Consider the following 14,714-nt stretch of genomic DNA (forward strand, 5'->3'; position numbering starts at 1 on the left):
AAAACACCCTGACATGAGTCCGATCACACACAGATTATCTTACATCCCTCCTCAGTTAACAGCAGATATCTGACTGCCAGATGAGATATCTGCTGGCTGCCCGGTTAACTGCCTGATGGAGCAGATGCTTCACTGTCTGACTAATGGATTACCTCTGTGGCCGATGGGAGCAGAGTGTCCCAGGATCGCTCACAGCAGCAGCACCGGGTGCATTCGGCCAACTCTGCAGTCAGCTCCAGCGCTGTTCTGACTCTTGTGTTCGCTCGCACGGGGCAGACAAATGAGTTCCATATGAAGACGGAAAGAAGGGGGCCGACTCAAACAGGAAGAGATGCTGATAGAGCAGCCAGAAATTTAAAGGCAGCGTGGAGAGCCAGAGGAAGAGGCCTCTCTTATCAGTTTGAATGGAAGTTAAGCTAGTTCAAAAATAGGTCCTTTCAGCCCAGAAGCGTTTCCCCCCGAAGCTAATAAAACCTCTCCTTTGACCCGTTTCTAATAAATCCCGGTGACTCATCCACACCCTGTGGCTTTCAGCTGGATGGGAAGAGGTTAATTGGCCATTTTAAAGCCACACAAAGTCTCCTTATATTTCTAGAATATATCTGGATAAGGGTTCTTTCTCAGCAAAACAACACTCTCCATTAGCTCAGCCTGATTCCTCAGATACTGGTTTTATTGTGCTTGTTAAGATTTATTTTATAGAAGAACAGAAATTTAAAACTCACATGATAAAGTTTTATAAAGCTCCTTCATTTCAGAAAGAGGTGGTCACAACTTTAACCAGAAACAAGTTTCATAACTGAAATGATGAGAACTGTTGATGGCAGATTGGAGCAGCTACATTTTACTAGCTATTCAGGCTAACTGCTGCTCCAGGAATTCAAGATTCAAGAAAACTATATTGCCAAGTGAGCTTGCACACAAGGAATTTGACGTGGTGATTGGAACATTGGTACTTAGCAAGATAGTAAGGACACAACAAGACAGTAAAGACAATAAATATATAAACCTAAACACAAATCCGAAAATTATAAATAAAAGTAAAATACTATCTGTACAAAGAAAGGTATAGAAGTAATTTAAAGACATGACATAAGTTAAATTACCCTAATCCAGAGTGCACATGTAGTAGATGAATATAATAATAGAACATGTTATGGAATAAATTACAATATTGCTCATGGTTATTGAGGTATTGCCCCAGAAATCAAAGTATTGCATATGCATGTGATATATCAAATAGCTGCTCTTTCTGGCAAAATATTATTAAGACACATTAAACTTGTTAAAATGTTCTTTAATTTGCATGATGCAGTTCTTGGATGTCAATAGAAGACTCCTCAGGGATTAGCACAGAGCCTAAAATAGCTTTCACTGGCAGATTTGTGAGCTACAGCCAGCTAGAGAATTAGCCTATTGTTCCTTCACACATCTTTTTTTCTTTAACATGTGTTTCCAAATGTTTTTAGTTGTGTTATTTTTTCAGTTTTAATATAATACAACAAAAAACTTTGACTCTTAAGTACTGACAACTGCCATCAGCTGATTTAAACTGCAGCTAGCTTGATAGCAAGGCTAATGTTAGCCGAATTAGACATGTTGTCGTATTTGTTTGTTTGTTTTTGGGGAAATACAACCCTATTTATGTTTCAAATATTCATTAAATCTCATATTTTCTCACTTTAAACACCAGAGAAAGATCTTTAAGCATTCACACTCAAGATGTAGCTCCAATATTAGCTAAAACTAGTTAGCCACAACCATGTAAATCACATTATGGACATTAACTTCAGTCATATTACCCAGTAAGTTCATAATGTGCTTCTATAAATTGGGGGTTATGATCAGTCATTACAGTACATATTAAAATGTGAAGACTAAGCTAAGCTAACTAGCTAGACTTAGCTAGGTACGCTAGCACTCGCTGATACTTTGCTCTTTTGGTTTGGGGAGGAAAACAAACAAACAAAAAACCCATTATCTTACTGAATTTTGATCTAACTTGAGATATACACACAAGCTAAAACATATACTGTTTTGGGATATCTGTTTGGAGAGGTAGCTGACTTGAAATGGAGCTCGCTCTAACAGCTGATGTTTCTGATTTAGAGATAGAGATACGGATCAGACTGAGACTGACCACAGCTCATGTTACAGACTTATGGAAAGCCGCCTGTGCAGCACAAAGACGCTCCGTGAGATTTCTCCTGGCAGCCTCAGGAGCTCGGACACATCGCAGACCCTCACATCAAAGAGCAGAGGATCAGACAAAACAGCCGGGAGAGATCCTCAGCACTCACGGTCGGTGCAGCGCATTCACACACATGCACACACGTCGGGCTAAATCATCATTCATGCTCGTTCGAAGGAAAGTCCGGCTGGTGATTCATCTTTCTGTCAGACTCTGATCAATAGTATCTTGTAGATCTGAGGGAAGTGGATGAGTGTGAAGGAAAGCAGAGTGGAAACTGATAACAGCCAGATAACAGGTGGGGTGGAAGAAATCCACACGACAGCCCGGCTAAGATACAAAGATTTATGGAGTGACTGAAAACATGAAGTTGTTGTTTTCTAAACTTTTCTTCAACAACAAAACAGTATAAAGCTGTTTTCATTTAAGGGACCTGAATGACGTATTTTCTTAATGACTTCTCATTTAAAGCAACAGCATCTTAAATAGAAACACAAATATTTATTTACTTCACATTAAAGCATCAGACAACTTTTTTTTATGGTTGATCAGTCAGCCGCAGCTTTCTCCTTAAATCATTCAGTCCATACGATACGATACGATTCCATCCAATACAATACGATACGATTTGATATGATACAACAAGATACGATACGATAGATACGATACAACACGTGACAATACAATACGACATGACAGGAGACGTTACAACAAGATACGATAGGATACGACACCACACGATACGAAAGATACGATAGGACATGTGACGATACGACTAGACAGAAACAACAAGATAGGATATGACACAACACCACACGATACAATAAGAAAGATACTAGGGGTGCAAAGGATAAAAAAACTCATGGTTCGGATTGTATCACGGTTTTGAGTCACGGATCGGATCATTTTTCGGATCAGCAAAAAAAAGAAAAAAGAAAGAAAGAAGACAGGACAAATATAACTTTGTCCCTCCATTTATTTTGTAAAACACTTTTGCCCATTAAATAAAGACAACATTCAACTCAAAATGTACTGTATGTGCAAAGCACCCTATCTGTGGGCCCAGTCCTGCCTCATTCACATCATTTCATGGCATGGCAAGTGAAGGAACAGAGGAACTTCAAAAGTTTCACTCCATTCTTCTGTCAATCGCTGATTTTCACCGTCCATTTTTCTTTGAGCTGCAAACTTGGAACACACCGTTTTTGTGCATTCTAGGGTCCTACAGCTGGCAAAGCGCCAACATGCGAACTGCTCCATAAACGAAAGTGAAAGTTAAAAATTGCACTCGCAGCATTGGACTCTAACTGACCCAGTAATAGCCTGTCTGCGTAGTGATTGTGGATTGAACATGCGGTCATCACGTGAACACGAGCAACTTTTCTTTTTTTTTCATCAACCAATCCGCGGACCATGTCCATGCCAAACCGTGGAGAGGGATCCGTACGTATCACGGATCAATGATGATCTGTTGCACCATTAAAAGATACGATACAACACGTGACAATACGATACGATATGAAACGACACAACAGGACACGATACAATACGATACAACACGTGACAATAGAATACGATACAAGATACGATACAATAGATACGATACAACACGTGACGATACGATATGGAACGACACAACACGATGCGATACAACAGGACCCGATACAACAAGATATAGTCTGATACAACACCATCAGCTCAGTTTTACATCCGAGTTTCAAGATGTGAACTGAAGAGAGAACACACATTAGTGAATACATTATCCTTGGGTCTTTCTGAGTCTATATAATATTCTCTATGATATAAAGTAAAGTCATGAACATGTAAAAACATCTCTCTGTGTCTGTGCAGTATGCCTCGGTTCCTCAGGTGTGCAGAGGCTCAATAAAGCAGCAGAGTCTGAAACAGGAAGGAAGTGATTTCATTTTTACAGAAACCAAATGTCTGATTTTGGCTCGTGCTGACTCACATCGTTCCCGGACGTTCCTGGGATATCTGAATGAGGGTTTTATCTCCACCTGTTTCCAGTCTCAGCTGCATGGACCCGTTACATCACTCAGTGATCAGAGAGGGTACGCCGGGTTCACTTTTTACAGCCGGAGAGCGGAGAAATGACAGCGGAGGGATGAACAGATGGAATATTTGGCTCTGAAAAGTTTCCAGTTGTGGTGGATTATAATGACAGCTCGCTGTGTGGTGAAGTCAGATGTGGATTACAAGAAAAACTCTGCAGAGAGCAAAACAAATGACATAGCTGATGTTTGCTTTTTGGATTTAACTTGTAAACCCTTTTACTTCTTAAGTCTCAAATATGTCAGGTATGTCAGGTCACCCGGGAGAGGAGTGGAGTATTAAACAGACAGATGGACACGGAGGAGATGTCACTGCTGTTTGCTTCTTCTCCGTGCAGGCAGAGAAACCTGAGAGGAGTCTGAATGCCACAGAGGGAGCAGCTACGACCATCTGGCCACTTCAAGGCTGCAGCTGCATCACGGCCCATCAGCAGGCACGACGAGGCAGATGTTTAACATCCAGTGCACGGCCCGGGGAGGGCTGGGTGGTGCCTCCAAGAATTCAGATTTTACATTTTGGTAAATAACTTTCTAAAAACGTACAAAACTTGTCTTGAAAGAAGTCAAAGTTCTCTTTTGTTGATTGTAGTCTCCCAGAGGAAAATGTTCCTGCTCAAGGCTTTCTCTTCTAAGTCTCTGGAGACCAAATTGAGATTCTCACTTCAGCCTCATTCAAGTTTCAAATTGTTCTCATTAGTTTCTCCTAAAATTCACTAGGAGAAATAGTTGAGACCATGACATGAGTCTTATTTGAGATTTAAATGAGAGATCTAATTAATGGCAAATGTTCTTCTCTTTTTTATAATATCATTTTGGCCTTTTTGCCTTTATTTGACAGGACAGCTGAAGAGAGACAGGAAATATGGGGAGTAGTGAGCGGGGGAAGACATGCAGGAAATGGTCGACCGGCCAGGAATCGAACCGGCGACCTCTGCGATGGGGACTGTAGCCTCTGTATCTAGGCCACCAGCGCCCAAAATAATCCACCCCTTTAATTGTAGTAGTCTGGCTAAATCTGGTCAGCCCTTTTGCAGACCAGATTTTAAATAAATGGTCTGTCATACCTGGTGTGAAATCTCTATCTTTTGCAGTTTCTCTCAAATCCACTAAATCTTTGTGAAGTTGTTTTGTTCCAAACATACTTGTAAAGGAATGACCATATTGTGAAGTCAAAGAAGAGATCATAAATAGCTGATCTTGAAGTGGTTCAAATGTTTTAATGAGAATTGTAAGTTTGTGGACAATTACATTGAAATCTTAATTTTGCAGGGCACTATAAATGTTCATGAAAAGATGAGCTCAGGCTCTTTCTTTGCTCCATCTGAGCTCAACTTGAGACACAAAAACTGAGTCTGACAAAAACAAATGGATGAGGTTAGACTGAGAGAGCTCCCTGATTTCTCCACCTGAGCTCAAAAGGAGTCACAACACTTGAGAAATACCTGAGAATCATTTCAGGTTTTGACGACATCTCCTCTTGAACTGAAAGGGAGACTAAGCTGAGACTTTTTAAAACTTTTTTTCTAGAGGCAAGAATGAGAAACAGGAGACATAAGCTGTAGTCTCATTTTGCTTTCAAACAGATCTCATTGTTGTCTAGGAGACAGAAATGAAACACTTTTGAGATCTCCTCTCTAAATTTCTTTTCCTATGAGCTAAACTCCTGCAAGAAACTAAGCTCCTACATGGACATGGTTTCTACACAAGAAAAGGTGAAGAAGAGATCAAACTGGACCAAAAATGATGCACAGTTAAGCTTCAACAGGACATTTACTCCTTGTGCCAACTCTTTAGTGATACCCTGCACCTTCTTCTCTCAGGAGTTGAAGGCAACAACATGCAAAAAGAAAAACACACCATCTCCTGACGACCTTTCCATCTCATTCACATACGTTACACCAAATCCATATTTATACTAGAACAGCTGAGGTCCAGAGACAGATACTTTTCCCCCCACAAGGTCATGCCACATCATTTTTATCCATTACACACGTCAACCCTGCTTACACTTCGGCACATCCCGGTGTGGGAGAGTTATCTCCGAGGCTTATTTTGCTAATTTATGAACTTTGTGGGGAGTGCAGCTGGAGCATAAACACACAAATGTGTGGAAGGTGAGGAAATCCCAACACTGAGCTCCGGGTGGAAGCGGGACGGGAGCGTGGGAAAGAGAGAAGGAGGGAAAAGAGGGATAACGGTGCAGAGAGCTGAGTGTTAAACAGATCCCACAGCTTTAAATCAGAGGGGAGTTCACCTGCGAGAGGTGTGGAGCGAACATGTCGAGGAGTCAGAACACCTCTGGAGGAGTTGAGGAATTGTAGAGCCTTACGAGGGAAAAAGAAAACAATTACATCCGTCCCAGGAGTCTTATTTGAGTCTGAACACATACATGGAACATAGTAAAAACAGTGAACACATGAACACATGTGGAGCCAGGCACACTCAACATGCACACCTCCATTTGATCACAGTGTGAGTGGTCAGCTGCTCCCTGTGGAAACATCTGTTTCTACACTCTGAGTGGCCGGGTGTCAGCGTGCTGTGAGCTGTGAGGTGGAGCAGGACTCGCTGTGGTACGAGGTGACGGGGTAATTCTTCAGCAGAGCCTCCGAGGAGGAGGAGGAAGGCGGGGGTCAACAGACTCTCGTCAACTCTCGTCTTCTCATGTTGACCATAACAGCCCTCGCATGGCGGGCCCGCGGCACCGGGGTTAAGAGGGTGATGGAAAACAAAGAGAATGTGATGTATCGCAGGCCAGGCCTCAAAGTGGGTGGCCGAGCGGACCACAACAGACAGACTAGGCAGGGGGGGGAAACAGGGGATAGCCTTAGTCTTGTGAGAAGATTGTTCTGTGCTGTTGGTGCTCTGACTCTGACTGGATGTCATCTCTGAGCTGATACATGTCAGACGAGCTGAGGACTAAAGAGGCAGACACATGGAGATAACACGCAGAGGGCGATAACACAGAGTCTGCTGTTTGTTGTGTGACAACAGGAAAAGAAAGGGCAGCTCTCCTTCAACACAAACAGGTACTTCAGGTGTTTTAGCGCATTAAACCAAAGAGGTGTCTCTACTCTGTATAACCCTTAAACTTGTGGCTTGCACTCCGATCCACTCCTCCAATAGGATCAGAAAGTTTGCAGGAGACACTTGTGTGGTCGTCTCATCACTGGAGGAGATGAGTCTGTGTTCAGAGAAGAGGTCTGTCCTGACACTGAGCATCAGCAAAACCAAAGAGATGGTGCCAGACTTCATGAGGCTCCACTTCTCAAAAACAGGGAAGAAGTGGAGTTCTAGTTCCTGGCTGTCATCATCTCTCAGGGCCTCTCATGGACCGCCAACACCAAAGTGGTAGCTTAAATCCATCCATAAACTTCAACTGGTTCAAAATTCAACAGCCTGCATCATCACCAGAACCCCCTCCACCAACCACATCACACCTGTCCTGCAGCAACTCCACTGGCTTCCAATTAAAAACCGCATCATTTCTAAGATTCTGTTTCTCACTTCCAAGGCCATCAGCAACCGAGCTGTATTGTTCTTCTGTTATATTTATGTATTTATTTATTGTGGAGTGTTGTTTTTACTATATGTTGTAAGGTGACCTTAAGAGTCCAAAAAGGCGCCTATAAATACAATGTATTATTATTAAAAGTCCCAGCAGAGACTTCACCTCAAAAAACAGCTTCTGATTGTTACACTTTGTTATATCAGTTTATCCAGATGCAGCCGCTACAAAATGCGCCCGGTCATCTGTGCTTGTTTACATCCAGGTAGTAGAGCTTTATTGCATTAGCCAGTAGCCATTAGCATGAGCTACAGCCATGGAGAGTGGTGGTTGGCTGCACTACAGCTTGGACACAACATATGATGGGCATGTGGGGCGCACAATAATTAAAATATGAATAATTTGATTAACTGATTTGTAGTTTTGGTGCAGAACAGCGACGATTATGACATTTAATTTCATTTTCATGAGGTACAAGGAGGAAGACAAGTGTTGATAATCATGAGGGGTTTACTTTTGATTGTCGGTATAAATATGAAGATTTGACTTGTGCCAGATAATAGTGATTGAAGGGGTAGGATTAGATCAGTTTTAACTTCTTCCTACTCCTTTTTGCACATGTAAAGTATATCATTTAACTGCTTGCTAATGGAACTGATTGATTATGTGAACTATTTCTTCTTTTCTGCTTGTATGTAAAGACATCAAATCAAAAATCAAATCTAATTGTTTCATAAGCTGAACGCCAAAGTCCTAGCAGCATGTAGCAAGACTTTAAATCTTTCTTTCTTTCTTACATTTATTCTAATATCAGAAGTAAGAGCTTCAACCAAGTGGAATTGGTGTCTACATTTTTCACACCTTTCTCTTCGGATCTCTGAGGAGCTCCAGCCCTCTCCGTAGTTCCGGCCTGATAGACTGCAGAGTTTGGAGCCCTGAGGTCTAACACAGTCTCCATTATACTTAAACATTTCCAGCCCCACCTTCGCCCTGCAAACAGCCCCGGGGGCCGTAAACACAGGAGGTCACAGGAGAAACGTCCTTCCACTTCTAACCCTCATACTTCTTTCCTCCAGACTCAGGGAATCAGTCAGTCTGCTGAGCTGGTTGGGGATGGTATTTGGCTCTCCTCTCTGGGGGGGTTAACAGCATTGTTCTCACTTTGTTTTGTGCTCTGGATGAGTGCAGTTTAATCCCAACTTCCCTGCGGCCGTGACACAAACTCCCTCTGCAAACTGAGACCTGGCAGGCTGCTTTATCTGAACACCCCCGGGGGGGGCAGAGACGTAGCCGTTGTGGGCAAACGAAGATAAAACCCGATACTCCGCTCAAAATCAAATGTAAGCACCGTCCGGGAAAGCTGGCACCAGACCCCTCTAGGGTTTCAGATAATAAAAGTATCCAGTAAAATCATCTCTCTTGCCAAAATCCTCTTAACGGCTTGTGTAGGCGTAAAAGATACGACCGATGGAGACAAATGACCGGAGACGGGAGTGAAAAGGAGACGCTGAGGACAAAACAAAGAGGTGGAAAGCTGAGAAATGAAGAAGTGTGTTGTGCTTGTCCGGATGGTTTCAGGCAGAACAGTGAGATGTGAAACTTCTGTCTCTGAAGGACAAAAAGAGGAGTGTTTGTCTTGTAAAAGGACTCACAAACCCTGTCAGAAATCTTGCAGAGAGAGAGGAAAAATCTGTGTGAATAAGAGCTGACATGGCAGGATGTATCCAAACACTGAAGTCGTATTTCAGGCACGAATGAGACATCTTTGGAGAGTGTTTAGATAAAAACTGAAACACATACCAGACTCTCTGCTGAGAAATAAAAGTGTGTTTGAACTTTAGAGTTTAAAATCAAAGATTGAAGCTGAGTTGGTCGTCTGTTTCCGTCGTCAAATCCCGTCACAAACAAGAATGAGATAACAGGAAGTGGACCACTGACATGGAGCATGGTGACAAACCAGGACCCTGTTTGTTATCTTAGCGGGGGTTTCCACTTTGAAACGTCCTTCACAGGTGGTCCCTGCTCATTATTACTCAGCCCATTGTTTCCCTCCATATTGGAAAAACACCCAGCCTCCGACCTCCGTCTTAATCCAGATAATAAACAAACCGAGGAGACGGCGTACGTGGCAGATAATGACAATACAGTATGAGTGTGGAGGTGTTCAGGATGCTGCGTAACTTTCAGGTCACTACAGGTTAAAGGAGCAGTGGACAGATTTCAAAGAGGCGGACACAAGCTGAGAAGAATCAGATTAATCAGCTTGTTTACATGATACAGAAACAAAGAGGACGACAACAGCTTGTATTGTGTGGTTATATTTTCATCTCCAACTCCACAGGATCTACTCATACAGCTTCACATGCACAGATGGAAGTACCAGCACCAGAGGGACTACTGGCAGAGTAGCATCATGCTAACAGAGCTAACACTGGACACGAATGTGTCTTTAATGACATCGTTTTTTCTATGCGTTTTGCCTTATTTCCACACGTAAACAGACTTTCCATTTTGCTGAAAACACATGTGGACAGCAAAAACAGTGTTCAGAAAGCCCTAAATAACCTTGCTCCCTCATACCTGACCAACTTCCTCAAAGGCCACTCCCCATATCAGATCATCAGATGCCAACCTCCTATCACCAAGACCAAGCACCACACCTCGGGGGACAGAGCTTTTGCCATCGCTGCCCAAACTCTCTGGAACTCTCTCAGTCGTCTCTCTTTACAATTACTGCTCGCTCAAGAAGACGCTCAACACACATGTGCATTATGTTCTTCTGTGGTGTTGGCCGTAGCAGACTAGTATTGTTTTTGCTTAGCGCAGCTTGAGTGGCTGCTTGTTGCAGCAACTCTCTCTTTGTTGTTCTTTTTCCGACTTTTTTTCATATGTGTTTACTTATCTTTGTATTTGGAGCATGTCATGACTTTAATGACTCATTTGTTGGCCATGGACACCAAACTGGCTTTGTTTGCAGTGGTGTTTCTACTATTTCTGTTCCTGTGTGTGTCCGGAGATCCTGTGTAACCATGGTCGCATTGTTTACATACGAGATGAGCTGTTAGCATCCCATAGCATGTTGATGCTAAACGATGCTAGGCCCGATGTTCCCTGCGAGCTGAGGAGAAGGAGGCAAGGATGACATGCTGGTACTGAGGTGCAAGCTAAGAAAAGACAACATTGACCTGTCCTTCCACCCACCGTTATGGGGAATGTAAGATCTATCTATGATAAGGTGGACGAGCTAACCCAGCACCAGAGGGACTACTGGCAGGGTAGCATCATGCTAACAGAGCTAACACCGGACATGAATGCCACATTGGAAGGATTTCACCTGCTGTGGGCGGACAGGATACAGGAGAGCAAGACTGAACACTGGTGAAGAAGGCCAGCTCAGTCCTGGACCCTGTGGAGGTGGTGGCTGACAGGAGAATTATGGCCAAGCTGTCGTCTCTGATGGACTTTTTTTTTCTATATATATTCTTGTTGGAATTCTTGTACTGTACACCTTCTTGTTTGCTGCTGTAACTCCATGAATTTCCCTGCTGTGGGATGAATAAAGGAGTATCTTATCTTATCTCCCAAAGACCTCCTGAAGTTTGTCAGTGGTGAATTCAAAGAGAGAAATTTTTCTTCCTGATTGCATCCACATTTTTCCTGCAGCAGAAAATAATCTGCAAATTTCACCACAAGTGTTTTGTTGTGTTTTTAAAGATGGCTGCACGACAGCAACAAGCAGCTGACTGTTTGAAATCAGTGAGAGGGTGAGAGGGTCCAGAGGAGAAAGAGAAGCCGACCGAGGCGTTGAGTGATGTGAGATAACACCTGGCCCGGAAAAATATGCGCCACTGACCCGGCTTGTGTTTCCACTCACAACAAACAGGTGACAGGAACTGCAATAATATCACTACAGGAAAAGCAGGAAGCCGTGTTTGTGTTTGTTGTTGGTCGACACAAAACCAAAAGGTCTCACATCTCCTGAGGAAGAGAACTGCTCTGAAGTCGAGCCTGGTTTCAGTTTGAGTTAAAAACAGACAGGACTCTGCAGTGGACACATCAAAGCTAGCCTTGTGGTGGTACTTTCAGATGCTGTCTACTATTTTGTGCAGGTGCAATAAGGAAAAAAAGAGACATGAAGTTGGGGAATCGACTCATGGTCCTGCTTCCCTCATGCTCCCCTGTGCTCTGCAAATTACGTGCAATGGTCATTTCAATATTTAGGATCAGGAACAGCCATGACCTGACCAGAAACCAGGTTTGATCGTTCACAACATGTCATAGCATGTTAGTTATAGTTACAGTAATGATGCAAAAGGCTATTTAATGATGGTAATGTGACTTTTGTCCAATCCTGCAAACCTAAAACTCCCAAAATGCAACACTAGATAACACTCCAAAGAGCTTAAATGTGTTAAATATGTCCTTAAAAGTCTCAGTGTGCAAAATGTTCTCATTGAAGTGAAAGAACAAATACCCAAAGACCTTAAAATGACCGACCTCTCGTGTGGAATGTCGTGGCAGCCGCAGAGATGAATCTTCAGTTCAATCCAAATGATGTCAGAGTCCTCTCCAAACCTGCAGGGACAGAAGAAGCAACGCAGCGATGAGTCCAAATCACAAAACCACACCGTCTCCAGAGAGCTACACTTCAGTCAGAGCTGGCTCCCCGAAAAATGAGCATCTTTTTTCTGCTCGTTGGTATTTTCCATTTTAACCTGAGACAGGAGTGTGTGTGTTTGTGTGTGTGTGTGTGTGTGTGTGTGTGTGTGTGTGTGTGTGTGTGTGTGTGTGTGTGTGTGTGTGCACCTGGAGAAAACCTTTAAACTGTTTCACATGTTCATAAAAAAGAAGAGAAGAAAGAAAGACGCTGAGGTCTGCAGTCCTCGTTTGACTGACTGACTGACGTGACGTGGGTCTCTGCGGCGGAGTTGCATAATGATTATTAGCACAAACAACAACAACACGCATTCACGTTGTACTTAACGAGTAATCCAGGCAGAGTCAGAGAGAGGGATAAGTCATGAGCCCCGTGAGAAAGGTGCTTCAGAGACCACAAAGACTGCATCCCCATTTTCCCATGACCTTTCAATCTCTAAATAGGTTTGTTTCTCCTTCTTAGGTCCTGAAAAACTCTAAAATGTTCAATATTTTCTGTACAACTTTCACCCTATCCTAGTGGAGACCAAAAATGGAGCTAAAAGACCTTAATAAGTCGGTCTACTTTGATTTTTAAGAGCTGGATGTTTACTCATCACCTGTTTGCAAGCTAGCTCACATCATCAGCATTATAAAGACATATGTCAATATTTTCTGTACAACTTTCACCCTACCCTGGAGGAGACCAAAAATGGAGCTAAAAGTAGTCAAAAACTTGGTCTTCCTTGTTTTATTAGTGCTGGATGTTTGCTCATCACCTGTTTGCAAGCTAGTTCATATCATCAGCATTATAAGACCATAATATGTCACTATTTTCTGTACAACTTTCACCCTAACGTGGTGGAGACCAAAAATGGAGCTAAAAGATGTTTAAAGTTGGTCATCTTTGGGGCGCTGGTGGCCTAGCGGTCTAAGCGCACAGAAAATTCTATTATTGTTGCTCTGTATTACATAAAAGTAAAATTAGCTTTATGGTGAAGGCACTCTTCCTCCTCTGCTTCAAGAAAGTGAGAGATCTAGAGCAAACCTAGATAGATAAGAACTGGTGGTTTTTGAAAACCACCATCATCAGTGATCAAACATGTTCCTGGTGTCAGCCGCAGATTGAGGTTACTCTTCCTTCTTTATGACACACATACATCAGGCTGTAGATAATTAACTAATGGCTGACTGTCCTCCCTTTACTAAGCACTGCTCAGGCTTTTACATCCTGCACTCAGCTGAGTTAACAGTCAGGTCAATAGTCACTGCATTAACTGGATTGCACAGCTTTCCAGTAAAAGTGCACGAAACCTCCAGCACGGGTTAAACGGAGCAGATTAGACGGCTGATTCTTTATCAAACACTGATATGTTCAAAGGAAGCTGAAGGTGGAGCTCTGTGAGGACAGATAAGTGTCGTGTTACAGTAACAGAGAGCGTTTCTGAGGCTGATTTACTGACGTGCTCTCAATCTATCAGTGGAGTGATCACGAGAGCCGCCTCAGGGGAGGATTAGTGCTTCAACATTCAAAGAGAGAGACACTTAAAGGGACTGCTTTTATTAGATTGTTCTATTTTGGGATTTTCTTTAACACATTTTTATCCTGTCTCTCCATCCTTGTAGATAAAATGTGTCTTTTTTTGACACCACAGACTAGGGATGGGCAGTGACAGCGTCTTGCTTGATGTTTATGTCTAAAGATGTATGAACATTTTACAGCCATGCTCAGTCTCTGGAAATACATGTGTAGTGGTGTGAGATTCAGAAACAGAGAAAATCGCCCTTTTTCTTCTTCTTCTGCTATTTAGGTCCCTCTGAGCTGCCGTAGACGTCCTCCTGCTGCGGACATGCTGGACTCCAGCTGATACGGACGTGCTGGACTCCAGCGGCAACAGCTTCTACTACTCGTCTCATCACTATCACCTCTCTCTGTTATTCTCCTCTATCTCTCTTTCCAGACCCAACTCGGTCGAGGCATGATGGCTGTCTAACATGAGTCTGGTTCTGCTGGAGGTTTCTGCCTGTTAAAGGAAGTTTTTCCTCGCCGCTGTAACTAGCTAAATACTGCGATGTGCAATGCTCATGGTGGATTAAGGTGGGGTCAGACTGAGTCTTACCCTGTCTTGAAGTTGGGTCTCTGTTCATAATTTGACATGGAGTGGTCTAGACCTCCTCTGTTTGTAAAAGCGTCTTGAGATAACGTTTGTTGTGATTTGGCGCGATACAAATAAAGATTGATTGATTGATTTAATGCAGTTAGCATTCTTCTTCTTCTGTTTGCTACTGAGATTAGTAAACAGCTTTA

General features: G+C 42.9%; 1 protein-coding gene across 1 annotated transcript in view; it reads right to left on the reverse strand.

Annotated features, from left to right (window-relative positions):
• lhfpl2a (LHFPL tetraspan subfamily member 2a) overlaps positions 1–14,714 on the reverse strand; it is a 58,745-nt gene that overhangs the window by 22,034 nt on the left and 21,997 nt on the right. The window contains exon 2 of the mRNA XM_034710118.1: positions 12,269–12,346. The gene's annotated coding sequence lies outside the window, so the exon portion shown is untranslated. The remainder of the gene's footprint in view (positions 1–12,268; positions 12,347–14,714) is intronic.

The sequence above is a fragment of the Notolabrus celidotus genome, chromosome 19 (assembly GCF_009762535.1).
Source record: "Notolabrus celidotus isolate fNotCel1 chromosome 19, fNotCel1.pri, whole genome shotgun sequence".
Lineage (NCBI taxonomy): Eukaryota > Metazoa > Chordata > Actinopteri > Labriformes > Labridae > Notolabrus > Notolabrus celidotus.